The sequence below is a fragment of the Pinus tabuliformis genome, chromosome 7, assembly GCF_031772625.1.
Source record: "Pinus tabuliformis cultivar Carrire ecotype Pingquan chromosome 7, CPIR1, whole genome shotgun sequence".
NCBI lineage: Eukaryota > Viridiplantae > Streptophyta > Pinopsida > Pinales > Pinaceae > Pinus > Pinus tabuliformis.
This window is the reverse complement of record NC_142293.1, coordinates 1,273,643,942-1,273,660,563: the sequence shown is the minus strand read 5'-3', so window position 1 is coordinate 1,273,660,563 and position 16,622 is coordinate 1,273,643,942. Positions and strand designations below refer to the sequence as shown.

The window sequence follows — 16,622 nt, the reverse complement described above, 5'->3', positions numbered from 1 at the left end:
GATTTGTGCTCGGCGGAAACCCTTTGGGATATGGCGGATTGTAATGGTTTTTTCAATGCATTTTCAAATAAAATGATATGGCACCGATACTTTGGATAAGTGAAAAAAGTGGGTTTTTGTGCGCTTATTGCAAATACAGCGGGTTATAGGTAAAAAGGGTTTTTCATAAGGTTTGCTTAGCAAATAAAGGTTTAATGGGTCAAATGGATTCAAAAGGGGGAAGGGGGGTAAGGCTTAGGTTTCTCAAACTGACCAGATGTCCATTTGATCCCTGACAGAGAACATATGGCTATAATGCCAAGGGGAGGGATATTTATACCATGTTTGGGTTTATACACCATGGTGTTATAATAGTAGGGAAAGGGTAATATAGGGGAATTATATAATAGATGTTAGGGGTTAATGTGGATGAAAGGGTGGATGAGGGGTGATATCGCTAAGTTGATTTGAAAATCGCTTAGCTTAAGGAGTGGATCAAAATAAAAAGATTTTTAGACAAGAAATGTGGCTTTCAAAGGACTAAGAACCACCATAAAACCACCAATTCTTCCATGAATCTCAACTGATGAGGGGATGTTAGTAATGAATGGAAAAGGGGAAAATTGGGAAGTTAGACATGCTTCTTTGCTTTGCTGCAACCTGATAGAGAAGAAGGACTTCTCAATCCATTGATTTTTCTTTGTGAAATAGGTTAGCACACCTTCAATTGTAAGGAATGACACTTCTGCAACCCCATCTGCCTACCCATCTATTTTCCTAGCATTTTTTTGTTTCTTCTTGGAGGGTGCACTTAGACTTGTAGACCCTTATTTGCCTTTTATTTTCTCTGGCTTTTCCTTCTTATTTTCTATCTAATGCTACCCTTATTTCTTCCAAGGTCCCAGATTAGGCAGTTGGGAGCCTTAATTCTCTACCTAAGCTACTTGTTTGCCAAGATTAAACAGTTTGGACAGACTTCTTTCTCTATTCTACAACTGAAAATTTAAAACATGGCATGATCCAGATTAGGTTGTTGGACCATCCATCAAAATTGAGTCCACATCAAGCTATATACAAACCTTGTCTCCTCATGGAAATATGGGATCTTTGCATCATCAAAGCAGAGCATATTTGGACCTTTCTTTGCCAATCATGAAATATGAAACCTATTGGTATAGGTAGCTAACATATCTGATTTAAGGCCATCCCAAAAAAATTCCTTCTTAACCCTGTGGTAAGTTTTTAAAAATCCTGAGTGCCCTCCTAAGGGAGAAGTGTGCAATTCCATAAGATTCTTTTGTTTGAGTTGAGAATTCTTACAGAGGTATAAGAGATCTTTGTATCAAAACGAAATATTTTTCCAGCTAAATGTATCAGATGTACTGGAATCTTGTTGTAACTTTCGAATAAGTGCCCACACTTCTTCATCATTCTTCCACTCCACCCTTGGTTCATTTATCCAATCTGGTTGGATAATAGAAATGGCGCACAACAACGCTTCCACATCCTCATCCTTTCTTGAGAGTGCATCTGCCACCACATTTTGCTTCCCTTTTTTTAGATGATTTCAAAGTCATAACCCAACATCATTGTGACCCACTTTTGTTGCTCTTCAGAGGATAATCTTTGTTCTAAAAAGTATTTAAGGCTATCATGATTTGTTTTTACCTTGAAGTGTCTTCCCATTAGGTAGGGTCGCCATTTCTTAAGTGCATGTAGTATTGCCAAAATTTCCTTCTCATAAATAGCTTTGTGTAAAAACTTTCCCTTGATTAGATGACTTTCAAAAGCAATGGGTCTTTCATCTTGCATTAAAAGAACACCAATTCAATTTCCTGAAGCATCACATTCCACAATAAAGGTTTTTGTGATGTACGGTGTAGCTAAGACTGGTGCTTGGCACATTGCCTCTTTAAGATGTTCGAAGGCCTTTGTTGCTTCTGGAGTCCATGAAAATGCATCTTTCTTCAATAATGTTGTTAGAGGTGCTGCTATTCTCCCATAATTCTTAACAAACTTGCGATAATACCCTGTCAACCCGAGAAATCCTTGCAGATGCTTTATGGATGTGGGGATTTTCCATTCCTTAATGGCTTTAATTTTGCTAGGGTCTACCTTAACTCCTTCATGAGATATAATATGACCTAGATATTCCACCTCTTGTACTCCAAAGAAACATTTGGATCTTTTCGCATATAATTGTTTCTCCTCCAATAGTTGTAGCACCCTGTTAACATGTGCAACATGATCCTTCCAAGACTTACTGTAGATTAGTATATCATCAAAAAATACTAACACAAATTTTCTAAGGAAGGGTTTGAAAATGGAATTCATCAAACTTTGAAATGTAGAAGGTGCATTGGTAAGGCTAAAAGGCATGACCAAAAATTCATAATGACCCTCATGAGTTCTAAATGCTATTTTTGGAATTTCTTCAGTGTTCATTCTGATTTGATGATATCCTGAACGAATATCCAACTTGGTGAAGTAAATTGATCCATGCAATTCATCCAGTAATTCATCAATGAGAGGAATGGGAAACTTATCTTTAATAGTGAGCTTGTTGAGCTCCCTATAATCCAGACACATGCACCATGATCCATCCTTCTTGTGTACCAATACTACTAGAGCAGAGAAGAACTTTGACTAGGTTGAATTATACCAGCCTCTACCATTTCTGCAACCATACATTCAATTTCACTCTTTTGGGCATAGGGATATCTGTACGGCCTGATGTTTGGAGGAACACTTCCTGGAATCAGATGAATAGCATGATCATGATCACGAATAGGTGGGAGACCTTTGGGAGTCTCAAATACCTTGGAATGAGTGTCCAAGACTTTTTGGAGATCTGGAGAAATAGATGATTCTGATGTGGAAACATCTAGCGAACATAATTGTGCAATTACACCTCTTTGTTCCTTTTTTAGAAGCTTTGTCATACCATTAGAGCTTATTATCTTTCCTGGTTTCCCTGCAATATCCTTTAATTCAAATTTCTTTCCTTCCGCAGAAAATTTCATGAAATGTTCTTAAAAATTAAAAGCTATTATACCCAAGGATTGTAGCCATTGGACTCCTAGTACAACATCAACACCTCCCATTGGAATGGAAAGCATTGGGATAGTCAATACATATTCTCCCATGGATAGCTTGATATTATGGCACTTTCCAGAGCAATTTATCGTTCCTCCATTTGCAATCATCACTTGACACTCTGGTGCTAGATATAGGAAGCAATTCAATTCCTTTGCTACCTTACAATGAATAAAATTGTGGGTACTTCCTGAATCAATCAACACTATTACCTGTTTCTTCTTGATTTGTCATTCTATCTTGATGGTTTGAGGAGTTGTAATTCCAGCCAATGCATTACAAGATATGGTTGGATTCATTTCTTCTTTATCTAGGCTTTGTTCCTGGAGTATATCCTCTTCCTTTGACCTTTCTTGCTCCTTTTCTTCTTCCTCTTCACAATCTATGTAGAATAATTTATTCTCAGCACACTTATGACCTTTAGTGTATTTGCTATCGCAACTGTAACAAAGCCCTTTTGATCTTTTTTCTTCCAATTGTTGTGGTGTCAACCTTATAGGTTGTGAAAGGCTAGGGGTAACAACACTTCCATGTTTATAGTTGTGACTGGTATGATTCCTGGTTGCCATAATTTTGCTTTCCATTTTTCTTGCTAACCAGAAGGCCTTTTCTAATGAATCAAGTTCCCAAAGGCGAACATCATGTTGGATATTATCCTTTAAAGTCCCTATGAACACATCAATCCTATGCTCTTCTGGAATATTTTTTACCCTTATGTTCAATTTTTGGAACTCCTCAATGTGCTCCATTATTGAACCCTTTTGTTTGAGACTTATCAATTGGCTAAAAAAAGTGTTGCTTTTTGTATCCTCATAATGTGCTGCCAATTCTTCCGTAAAAATTTCCCAAGTGATAATTTGTTTACAAGAGAAAATCCTTTGATGCCATACAAACTGATTTGGTTCCAAATATAAAGTTGCAATACGTACCTTTTGTGTGTTTTGCACATTACTGAGATCGAAAAATTGCTCCATCTGTAATATCGATGTTGCGGGATCCTTGCCATAAAACTTCCTCATATCGATTTTTGGAATATGGTAGGTGTTCGATCCAACATTAGAGTCTATGGAATCACGATTAACATTTCTTTTGTTCTCATCATGAGTTTCCTTTACTACCCTTTCACCATTAGTGACCATTTCTTATAGCAACTTATTCATATTTATCTTCAATTCTTCCATGTTTGTCTTCAAATCTATCTTCAAATCTTCCATCTTAGCTTCCACATCATTCATCTTAGCTTCTATGCCTTTCTTTAAACAATCCATCTTAGCTTCTATGCCTTTCTTTAAACCATCCATCTTAGATTCTGTTCCTTTTTTTGCAAGTGACACTTGTCACACTTGGTCTCATAATTTTGATATATCATGTTCCATTTCTTCCTCTTCTTCATGAGTCATGCTAGAGCTTTCAGGTTGCCTACTAGGTGTTTGCATTTTCTTTCCATGGGCATCAATTATCGATAATAATGCTTTACTATGCCCTTTCAATTCCTTCAAACTAATTTTTCAAACCAAGCTTATGCAAAAATTTAAAAAAAACTACACACCTTTTTTCCCTTTGTAGAGCCTGATATTGAATCTGATGTATCTCTGTAATTTTGGACCATCTAGTTCTAAAATTGTGTTCTGTAGTAGCCCTCTGCCTCCTCTTTCCAATGCCACTAGTCTGATCCAAATTGGTTTCTCCAAGAAAGAGTTATGCACAATATCCCACAGTGACCTGATTATAGACTAGTTCAGTAGAGCGAACTTGTACGATGTGCCACGAGTCACTGTCTTGACTTTTGGCTCTGAAAAATATATACAAGATACTAAAGTCCGTCCTCTTTCTGTACCTTCTTACGAAATTTCGATCTAATGCTCAGAAAGAAAGTTATGACGATTTTCCCCAGGTCACCTTTTTGGAATGTAATTCAGGAGTCTGCAAAAAGACCAATTTCCTCAGATCATATCTCCACAAATATAGTGCGAAAAGCTTGGAAATTTGGACCCAAGATTCAGTGCGATTTCTTCTCAAATGGGTTTTTTTTAGCTTCTGAAACGTCACAGAAAAAAAGTTATAGCGAAACTGCCACGATGACCTATTTGGAGCAGCGAAACCCTAGAATCCAAAGCTCTGATACCAAATGTTAAAAAAACAGCTCACAAAAAGATAGAAAAGATAGATCAATGCCTTAGAATTCAGCCTCTTCGAGGGGGAAACCTCCTTTACATTACATAAATGAACAATTCTTAGATGACTCAAATGACAAAAGCTCCTTTCTATATATTGGAGTCTAAGGAGTCACAATATAACGCAGCCGACCTAAAAATAATAATATAAAGCCACAAAATAACAATAGAGGGGTTCTATGGGGTACAATAATAAAAATATGGGGACAATAAGGGCACAAAAATATTAATAAGGGATACAACTACAATAGTAATGGGGTAATCACTAGTATTATAGGGTCCTATCAATTTTGCTCATTTTCCTCGCATTCATTGATGTCAAGTTTAGCATTTCCATGAATGTCACTAACCCCAACTTGACGCCCATCGAGCATAAGAGCACATTCATGTGCATTTATTACAAGGGTTCCCTTCTCGTTTAGGATCAAGTAATGAAAACATAGAAATGACATCTTCCCTGATATCCACGACGTCTAAAGAATGAGGATGCTATAAAAATCAGAGGGGAAACCCTCATTAGAGTCAATATCGAACCACATATTTCCCTGGAAAAGAGAACCCTAATATCACAAGCTAACCGAAGATGAGGAGAAGGAACCATCGCCCATAAACATAAAACTTTGATTCAAAACCCCGCGTCACCTCAGTCTGTGGTTTTATCTAGCAACAAACCTATCGAAAAGGTTATTTCTAGTGCTAAATGAAGACATCAAAATTTGGAGGATGGGTGACTCGCAGAGTGGTTTGGTTATATGGAGTAGTGGTTTCCTAAATGTATGAAATTACTCCCTTTGTATTCATTATTTGGTTCGAGATGTTCATTTGGAGGAGAGCGGGTGCTTGCTACCATGGCTAATGAAATGATCCATCACCCATCATTCCTTCGCCTATCTAAAACAAGGATCCATGCACACATGATGAAACAATTGATGAATAATTGGGAGACAGAGGTGATGAAGCAAGTGGCAAAGCCCTTCGTTTCAAATAACTTCGACTAAAAATTATTTATAAAAATAACATTTCACCGTAGCTTCGCTCTCCCTCATGCCACAACCAGGGATGCAAGACTCAGACTCATATTCCCGCTATATTCAATCTAATCTACTCATTTAAATATAAAAAAAAAAAAAAAAAAGAAAGTCGATGATACCCAATCCACCTGGGGTCGAAATAGAAACAACTAAGGCGAAAAATCCATTTGCATAAACAAGGGACTTTAATAAGTCCCAATATAAATACAAGGACTAACATGATCATCATAGAACTAAGGAACCATTCAAAATGACATACATAATTTCATTCATTTGAATGAATAAGAACATTCTTGATTGTACAGATAATAAGATCAAGTATTTTTTAGATTGTCATGATGGAGTATTAGAGAATTAGAGTAGGTGGGTGATTCTATTGGAATAATGTTTCATTTGTATTATTCTAGATCTAATTGTTGATGTTGATGCCTCCCACATAATTATAAATATGTGTATTATTTAATAACTAGGAGTGAGCCTTGCTAGCATTATTCCCATAATAAATATTTATTTTGAATATAATATCAAAACCAAGTGTGCCTAGATTTTCCTTATAAACTTTTGTCTCATAAACAATTAGAAAAAGATTTAGATTGGATAATTATACAATTAAACAAAGTCTTTTGGTAGAAATCACATCATAGAATTTTTTGGCCCACGGGTTTCGAACCAACAAGTGTGGTTCATCATGAACCATACTTGTTGGTTCAAAATGCGTAGCCAAAAAAATCTCTCATGTAATTTCTACCAAAAGACTTTGTTTAATTCATTATGGATCAAAGAAGCTTAAGTACAGAAACATTATACAATTGTTAGTTATAATAGTAATCTAGATTAAGTCATGAAAAAATTAAAGAAATAAAATTAAAACAATAACTTAATAAATAGAACTTAGTTCAAAAAATAAGGATCCAAAACCTTTTGAAACAAAACTATAAAAATAAACCTAAAATCTAAAGGACATTAAATAATACTATAGATTTTATTTTGTTTTTATAAATCTACTATGATGATGGTTTACTAGAGTCTTAGTGAAAATATATAGATGAAAACTACCTTCCTAAAAATTATTATATATTGTAATAATCATAGCCTCTTAATAAATTTGGAAAAGAATATAAAAAAACAAAATTAATCAATTCAAAGCATATAGTGTCATCCTCATCAACTTTCTTAAATATCTCTCATAAGAAGGATGTAATCATTCTTAATTGGACCTAGATGCGTACCATAAAGGACCAAAATGTTAGAGGTTATCAATCCTGCATCATTTTTTACGACTACATATTGATGCAAACCGATTCAAGGGTCTGCGTATTTCAATTGCTGATGGATCTAATTTTGGAAGCTTGTGGGTTATGAACCCACAAATTTGGTTCTTTCTCCATTGGTTTGCAGCAATGGAGCTCGCCCTTATCATGTCCCCAAACAAAAAAATTGCACAGGACAACTATTCTCCTATCAGCGGCCCCAACCTCTTCTTGCCGCACCCACACTCCATTCTGGTCGAGGCTAAATAATTAAAAATAATAAAATAAATAAATAATATATAGTTAGGGAAAAATAGTATTCAAATTAGTTAAGAAACTATAAAATATTATCTGAATAAAAGAAATACTAATACTAATATTAAAGCAAGGAAAAAAATTAAGGAACATTTTCTTATAGAAAAGGGGTATAAAATTAATAATTAATTAATAAACTACTAATATATATTACACTAAGGCTAAATAATTAAGAATAATATAATAAATAAATAAACAAATAAATATAAACCCATAAGTCAAGACGAAAGGGTAGGAAAAAGAAAAGATAAAAAAAAGCTAATTAATATATTATTAAGAGACAAGTCTTAATAATTAAAAGAAGGAACATAGAAGAGCTACAAAATAGAAAAGATGAAATGAATGGAAATGAACAATAAAAAACAAAACCAAAAAAATGAAAAAATATGAAAACTAAAAGAATAATAAAATTATATTAAAAACCAAGAAGTCAAAACTAAAGGGTGGGAACCCACCTCCTACTTAATTTCCAACCATCTCCCTATTGAGATTTCTAGCATGCTTTTCAATTTCAATGACTCTTTAGTATTAGTATTATTATTTAGTTTATTCAATTAATATTTTATAATTTCCTTACTAATTTGAATAATATTTTGACCTAACTATACATTAAGGTTAATCTTAAAACTGGAACTTTCATCTTAAAACTGAAAAGTTTATCTTGTTTTTTGAACCACAATAGATGGTTTGAAATATTGACTCAAAAACCAAGATGTGTTATTCCGAAGTAATTTCCATTATTTATTCTATTCAATTAATATTTTATAATTTCCTAACTAATTTGAATATTATTTTGACCTAACTATACATTAAGCTAATGTTAAAACTTAGACTTTCATCTTAAAACTAAACTTTCATCTTGTTTTTTCATTGTTATTAAGATGAACCACAATAGATGGTTCTGAAAATTGACTCAAAAACCAAGATGTAATTATTCCAAAATACATTTCTGATAACGATATAAATCACAGAAGTCTGAAATCACTAATTATATATAACATATTAGAAATTATATTTTAATTATTTCTTAATTGAATTATAATTACTTAGGAAACAAAAAAATATTCATTCTACCCATATAAAAAATATAAAAAGATATTGAAAAAAGATAAATATTAATATATAAGATTTTCAGGGTAGTTTAATTGACGAGCTTAAGAAGTGTTACATACGAAGAAATTAAAATTTGAAATTTCCATGACTTATCCGTAAAACTGGCCCAATTAGATATTAAAAATAACACATTAGATGATTATGATGATTCGTATATTTTGGGGTGGAATAGCTTACGACAAATTGTGGATTTTCTTTCAATCAAATTGTGTTGTGTCGATTTTGGTGGATGGTAGCACAGTTTACGGTGACCATTTTGGATTATACGAAATATGAGTGCAGATGGATAGTTACTTGGATAGAAGTATGAAGGAAAATTTAACACCACATAAAAGGAAACGAATTAAAGGAACTGTCAGATATCAAATCCCTTATCTCATCGAAACTATCAAGGGGTATTCTAATCGAAATCTGATTACGACCATTACTGATACACAAAAACGCTGCAACTTTGTCTTAGAAGGGAAGGAAATGAAATAAAGGAGTTCTCGGATATCTGAAACGACTTCGATTATTGATCCCCTTTCATGTGGATTCCACGTGTTTCGAATTTTCTCACACGGCAACAAAGTCTTTGAACGGCAACAAAGTAATTGACAATATTTTATTATTATATTGGGATAAGTCGAGCTTACGTGAATTCTATAAATAGAAGATTCGTTTCGCTCCACTACTGTATAAATAGGGAATTTAAGATAATATTTTTTTCATATAAATTTATTATATAAATAGGGAATTTAAGTTAATATTTAAGATAATTTTCGAGTAAATTATTTTAGGTTGAGACAAAAAAATATAAATTATTTTAAATATTGTTTTTAAGAGAGTGTTTCAGATTATTGTTTTAACTATAAAGATAATATAGTACAAAAGTATTGTTGTTTTTAAGAGACAATTCATTTTTGCTTTTCAACAAAATGTGAATCTTTTCGATTCTTCAATGATTATTTCATGTTAGGGCATGATGGAATCGACCCACCAACCTCCTACTTACAAGGTAGGTGTTCTTCCATTGAGCTAGCGCCCTTTAAAGAAATATGATATCTTGATAATACAAAATAAAAATCAATGAGTCAAAATGTATCATCATATTACTGAAGAAAATTTACGTTACTTGTTGCTACATGACGAATGAAATGAAAAAATTGTACATGGTACTTACTCTTCGGTCATTTTGTTTTTTCAATGATTAAGTCATGTTAGGGCATGATGGAATCAAACCACCAACCTCCTACTTACAAGGTAGGTGCTCTTCCATTGAGCTAGCACCCTTTAAAAAAATATGCTATCTTGATCATACAAAATAAAAATCAATGAGCCAAAATGTATCGTCATATTAGTGAACAAAATTTACGTTACTTGTTGGTACATGACAAACGAAATGAAAAAAATTGTACATGGTACTTACTCTTCGGTCATCTGGTGGGCTAAATTTCACAACATTGATTCGTCCACCCAAGGTAGGTATGATCATGACATTAACACGAAGGTCAAGATATCAGTGAGTGGTTTATGCATTGTCATGACAAAGTGGATCAGATAGGACAACAAACCGAGAAATTGCCACGTACATACTAGACTGTCCATTCTCTTCTTTGGCACTTGCTCGGATTGTCCAAGAGGTTTATTGATTTTGTTTTAGTAGTTCATATTCATCACATGAACACTGAAACTCTTAAAACCAATTCTATGGGTGTGAGTTTCATTAATTGAATAACATACCTAGCTGGCCATAGCTAGGGATCGAAGTCCATGGGCTACAAAAAAGTTGGCTCATATAGAAAATACCTAGACATGATAACACAACATATAGATCTATGGTTGATGTATCTATGCCATCAATTACAATTTTTCCGTCAATGGGCTCTGCCATTTGAAGGAGTTCTTGAATTAAAGTAGATTTCCCACTACTTTTCCACCCCATTATCCCAATTTTATTCCCTCAAGAAAAGTTGCATGTTATTCAATGGGTATCCTTCTAACGATTTTCCTTGTGTCGAACCTAGAAATTAACTATATTAACAATTCCCTTGAATGGCCAAAAAGGTGGAGGCTAATATTTTTCCAAAACTAACAAAGTCTCAAGAGGAATTCATGAATACTATTGAATCTGTTCAATTGAAATAATTTTATATTATAGTTTACATAGACTCAAAATCCAACAATATTATCTAGCACTCAAGTTAAGGTCACATGTCACTAGAAGACTAGCCATTCCTCCCACCATTTTGTGTCTATGAATGAGCTGAGTTGTTATAGCCCCAGGTAAGATCAATATTTGAAATATAGATCAATTAACTCATAACAGATGAAGATGTAGGTGAGGATCATAAATTTAATTTTTTATTTCAAATTTCCTCTCATATTGTTAAAAGCTACAATATCCCTCCACATGTTACTAGTTTGGTGTCAAAATTCATGCATAGGTCTATAACAATAAATCAAATTAGTGTATGTATAATATTTCATGCCTCTCGATTCTATGTCATACAATGGAAATTTGTTTAGAAGGTAGCATAGTTCACATCAATGTAACACCTAAAACTATTAAGTATTGTACCATATGAAAAATTTCATATTAAGAAACTCAAAATTTGTAAAATGGAACTAAAGCAATAAATTCTTGTTGTTAATTAAGATTTCCAATTAGATATTAGTAGATACTAGCAGCAACATATACAATTCACATCGAGGAGTGTTATAGGGATGAAGCCTCACAAACTCACATTCCATACATTGAGAAGTTGAAAGGAGCTGACAATGTGATGGAACCTCGCAAAAAATTTATCATTATAGATGTAAATATAGCTAAAGAGAGTTGTGCAATGGAAAATTCCATTTCTATTTTAGAATTAGTGATTGAAATTTGGATTCTTCATACATAATCGAGATATTCTATGAGGACATTTGCATTTTATAACAAATGGATACAATCAGAAATAGGAAACACTAGGATTAATCATAAAATGTTGAAGGTTTAGAAACCAATGATCATAGTAAGTTTCAGGCTATAAGTAAAACAATATTTATCATACTAAAGGATGGGTGATGAGGAGAGTACCATAGAATACAAAGATCTCTATGGACAAAATCATGTGCAGGTGAACTAAAGAAAACCAATAAGTAGATTGTCATTATGAATATTAAGAAGTTGTCGTGATCTCCCAAGGTAACCCATGGTGATAATTTTCGTGGCTAATAATGGGAGTTTGGTTTTGGAACTGAGCTTAATCATCTCAAAATCAAAAGCTCATTGAATTGAATAAGTTGGGTTTCTAGAAATTTTTTTGTGAGTATTGGGATTACCTACATAGTGTTTAATCATGGCATTGGTGATATTTACATTGGGTCCAATCACAAAAAATGATCTAAATGCTCTTTTATTGTTTTTTAATAGAACTATCGCCTCCCTTGCAACCTCCTAATGCCAGTTATTGATCTTGTTCACTACAAATATCTTGAGGTATAATATTATCAAAGGAATGCATCGTTGGATTTTCATCAAATACTCCGAGATGAATTTGAATAATGAAAGGGTTTATTAGAGCCATATCAATTAAGGGTTCCTTCAAATTCACAACCTTCACTGCTACTTCTACATGATCCTCAAGGAATATTCAATAATTGACATATAATGATGTTAATCATCCACAAGCCAAAACTACAGATTAATTAATATAAAATAGATTAGTCTCTACAATTCAATAACATAATAGAATCCTCAACTATTTCTACCACTCACTAGCCACCATAACATTTCCTACTCCTCTTTCAGAAGTTGTAATCTAGTGTTGGGTGTTGTAAAAACATCTATTGAATCACACTTAGATTCTACGTGTCTACATAATACAATTTAAAAAAAATAGTTACCTTGACAGCCAATCAAAACCATACGCATATCTTCTAATTTAAATGCTTGATAACTAAGCAACTCTTTTGAGCATGTACAAAGCTAGCATTTATTGGATGATAATTTAACCATTCAATTCCCATTGTCCCTCTATAATTCCATTGATAATCTTGGGGTTTTCACGGGTTGTATATCCATTAACCATTTTGTAACAACACATGACACTTGTAACCTGGTCATTCATCGCTCAGCTCTTAAATGGTGGGTTATAAGGGTCATCTAGGTCTTGTTGTGTATCCTGCATTTGTAGTTCTAGCTTTGAGATCGCAATCACCAACCAAACCCATAAATTATATAATAGGTGAATAAATGAATTTTCAATTATAGATCATACTATTTGTACCTTGGCATCAAAATGGAAGCTATCAAACTCATTCCAATTATCCAAATCATAAGTAGTGTAATGTTTACAACAAGCAACAACCTTCAATTTGTTAGCATTTCGACCACTTGTTGACTATAATCATGTTACATAGTGGGTGCCATGTCTAAAAACAACTAAAGGATCATCTCCTGCAGTTTCTTGATCATGGCCCCATTTGGTGTCATGAAATATATTCACATTAGGGCTCTAATATGTCAATCATGTAAATCCTACATAATACATTACATGAGCTTCTGTTGATACAACCTACACATGAATTATAGTTGTAATATTTCTTTCTAAGTTTTTATCATATTTAATCAATATTTCTAGGATACTTAATGGAAAACTATAAGCATGAAAAATAACTGAAATTTAAAAATCGAATCAACAAATTCATGGGACTATGAAAAATCTTTAAAAATCAAAATAATATTTAATTGATTCATTACAAGTATATTGCACACAACCAAACTTAGTCTCAAAACTCAAATTCATAGATAAAATACAATCAAAAGTACTATAGAGTGCAATAATAATATGTCAACAAAGCATCAATCTCAATGTAAAAGTCAAATTTCATGACAAGAGTAAAAACATAAAAGATTGTAACAATAAAAAAACTATATATTACTGTCTGTATTGTGAACGTAGTGAGTAGAAAAATAATACAAAATTCAAAACATGTGACTAGCTAGAAGCGATATAAAATGACATTAATATTAATTCAATATAATCCCTAGTCTTGTAGCATTTGTAGAGTAGAAAACATGAATATCACTATGAGAATATTATCAAGGACATATGATAGCATCTTTGAACTCAACTCTCAGGCCTAGATGAAGGAAATCTGGTGCAAACAGGTCACAAGAGAATATTGATGCAGTTATCTGTAATCTCACATGAGGGGAATTTCAATGTTAATCTGTTTGGCATGTCCCTAGACCACATAAGTGTCAAAGAGTTCCATACATAATTCAGGAAGAATATCTACAAGTTGTGGCTCAAGCCATAGAATGTGAGATCATGGGATAAGCTCGTCTGCAATAAATGTTATATATAATATCTATTTCAGATGTGCATCATCAAAAAATAAACAAACAAAAATTGGCAAACAAAAATGTTGTAATAATGGCTATTCATAATATTTATCATCTCTTGAATAACTCCACAAGCATGAAATATCAAAACTCATTGACGACCTTGCAAGGGTCATTAATACCAAGTTAATGGCTTAAAAGGGCTTGTTATAGAGGGATTTTTTTGGAATGACTTATTCAGGAAATAAAAATGTTGTAATAATGACTATTCATCATATTTATCATCCCTTGAATTGCTCCAGGAGCACGAAATATCAAGATTCAAAACTCATTGACAACCCTGCAAGGGTCGTTAATAATAAGTTAACAACTTCAGAAGGCTTCCTATTTTAGGGATTTTGTGGGAATGAATGTTGAACACCTAGTCCACTAACGGTTATGGTGTGGATGTTGAAGAGCCAAAGGAATTCCAAGAGACCTTGGAAGATGAATCCAAGAGTCAACCCAATGTATTATAAATGTATATCATGGGAATAATATAATGCATTTAATGTTTATCCTTCATATCTTCTAATTCTCCATGTGTGTCTAACATGCTATTAGATATTCAGTTCTACATGTCCCCAGTTTAAGCTTCACCTTGAATAACGCTAGCGTTGCATACAATTCTCAAAATCAACTTAAAACACACCCTACCATCTATGTGTGTTAGCAACGTCTCCAATTTTAGGCACCATTAAAGAGCTACGCCAAATGAACATTATATATTCTGCTGCAACTACACCAATGGCTCGTCATGTGTGTTCATACTTGTTCTCATACCTATGCACTTAACGTTCCACCTACCCACTTCACATCTTAATACTGCATAGAAGCAGCTAAGAAAATTTTGGCACTAGCACCAACGCGTTCTGCATAATAACTGCACTTCTAAAAACTAGAAATTGGAACCTTGCCATTGTTCCATATAAAAAAATTCATTCTCTCAACCTTTGCAAGGATAACCTATCTTTATACAAGTTGATGCCGCCTTTTGTGAGTCCTCTAAACGATGAAATAGTGATAACCTTATCCTTGTTGGTGGATTTGTCTTTAGTAGATACAATCATAATATTGTTTGCATCAATGTCAAAGGTAACCTCTATTTCAGGTACACATATGGGTGCTGGTGGAATTCCAATAAGCTTGAGCTCACCAAGAAGCTTATTATCTGAAGCCATTTCACGCTCACCTTGCAATACTTTCAATCCTACTTGAGTTTGACCATCTACAACAGTTGAAAACACCTGACTTTTCTTTATTTGAATTGTGGTGTTTCTGTTTGCAAGCCTTGTAAACACACCACCAAGTGTTTCAATTCCAAAGGATAGAGGATTATCATTAAGAAGAAGTAACTCTTTCACATCATGAAAAAGTATACCACCCTGAATGGAAAAACCCATGGCAACGACCTCATTTGGTATTAGAATTGGTATCCTTGTGTGATGATTGAAGATTACTGTGCGTTGAAGTTTTGATGGATAAAACTACTGAAACACACTCTGGTGATACGTTGTGCATTCTCGGTGTATGTTTTGTCTGATCCATTCTCTGCAATCATTTTATTCAAAACATTGTTTCTAGGTTATGTCAACATTTATGGCATGTATCTCTTCAAGCTATCACATCACCTAAAATACAACTCGAATTAAACCATTGTGGATTGGTTGAGAGGGATCCGTTAGTTTTTGAAAGACCTATAGTGAAAGTGACCCAAGTATTGAAGGCACATTACTGCCATTGCATACAAAAAAGGTGAATTGGAAAATAAGACAGACACTAAAGATAGTTTTGTGGATGAAAGAGATGATGACATGCTAGAACATGAAGAACAAATTGGTCCTTCAAGCACTACTTCTAAAGTTCCTGAGGAAACAACCAGTGATGATGAGATATTTGAATCTAAAGTGGATGGTATCTATTTTGCATTCCAATTTCCTGGCTATACTCAGAAGCTCCGCTATATCCTCAACCTAGGCACTAAGAAAGTGGTTGTGGTAACGCATAGAAGAGGCCCACAAAGTGAGAATGTTTAGAGAGAACGAGAGATATCGGTGTCATTATGTGTTGACATTTGAGTTCAGATGGATTGTTTCATTTCTCATACATTGAACAGTGTGAAGTATAGGCCAATATGTATGCATGTTTGTTGTTATATTTAACATATAGTGAATTGTTGTGTGTTTAATCAACTTTGGATTATGATTGGTTTGTACTCTTTATATTTAAGTTGAAGCCAAAATAAATGAGTTGATGCAGTCCTTGTATGTATGTTGAGTCCATCTTTAGCATTGATGCATTGATCTATTCT

General features: G+C 33.5%; 1 pseudogene; it reads right to left on the bottom strand.

Annotated features, from left to right (window-relative positions):
• Window positions 1-15,249: 15,249 nt before the first annotated feature.
• On the bottom strand, window positions 15,250-15,714 carry LOC149252111 (heat shock 70 kDa protein, mitochondrial pseudogene; annotated as a pseudogene).
• Between the last annotated feature and the right edge of the window lie 908 nt (window positions 15,715-16,622).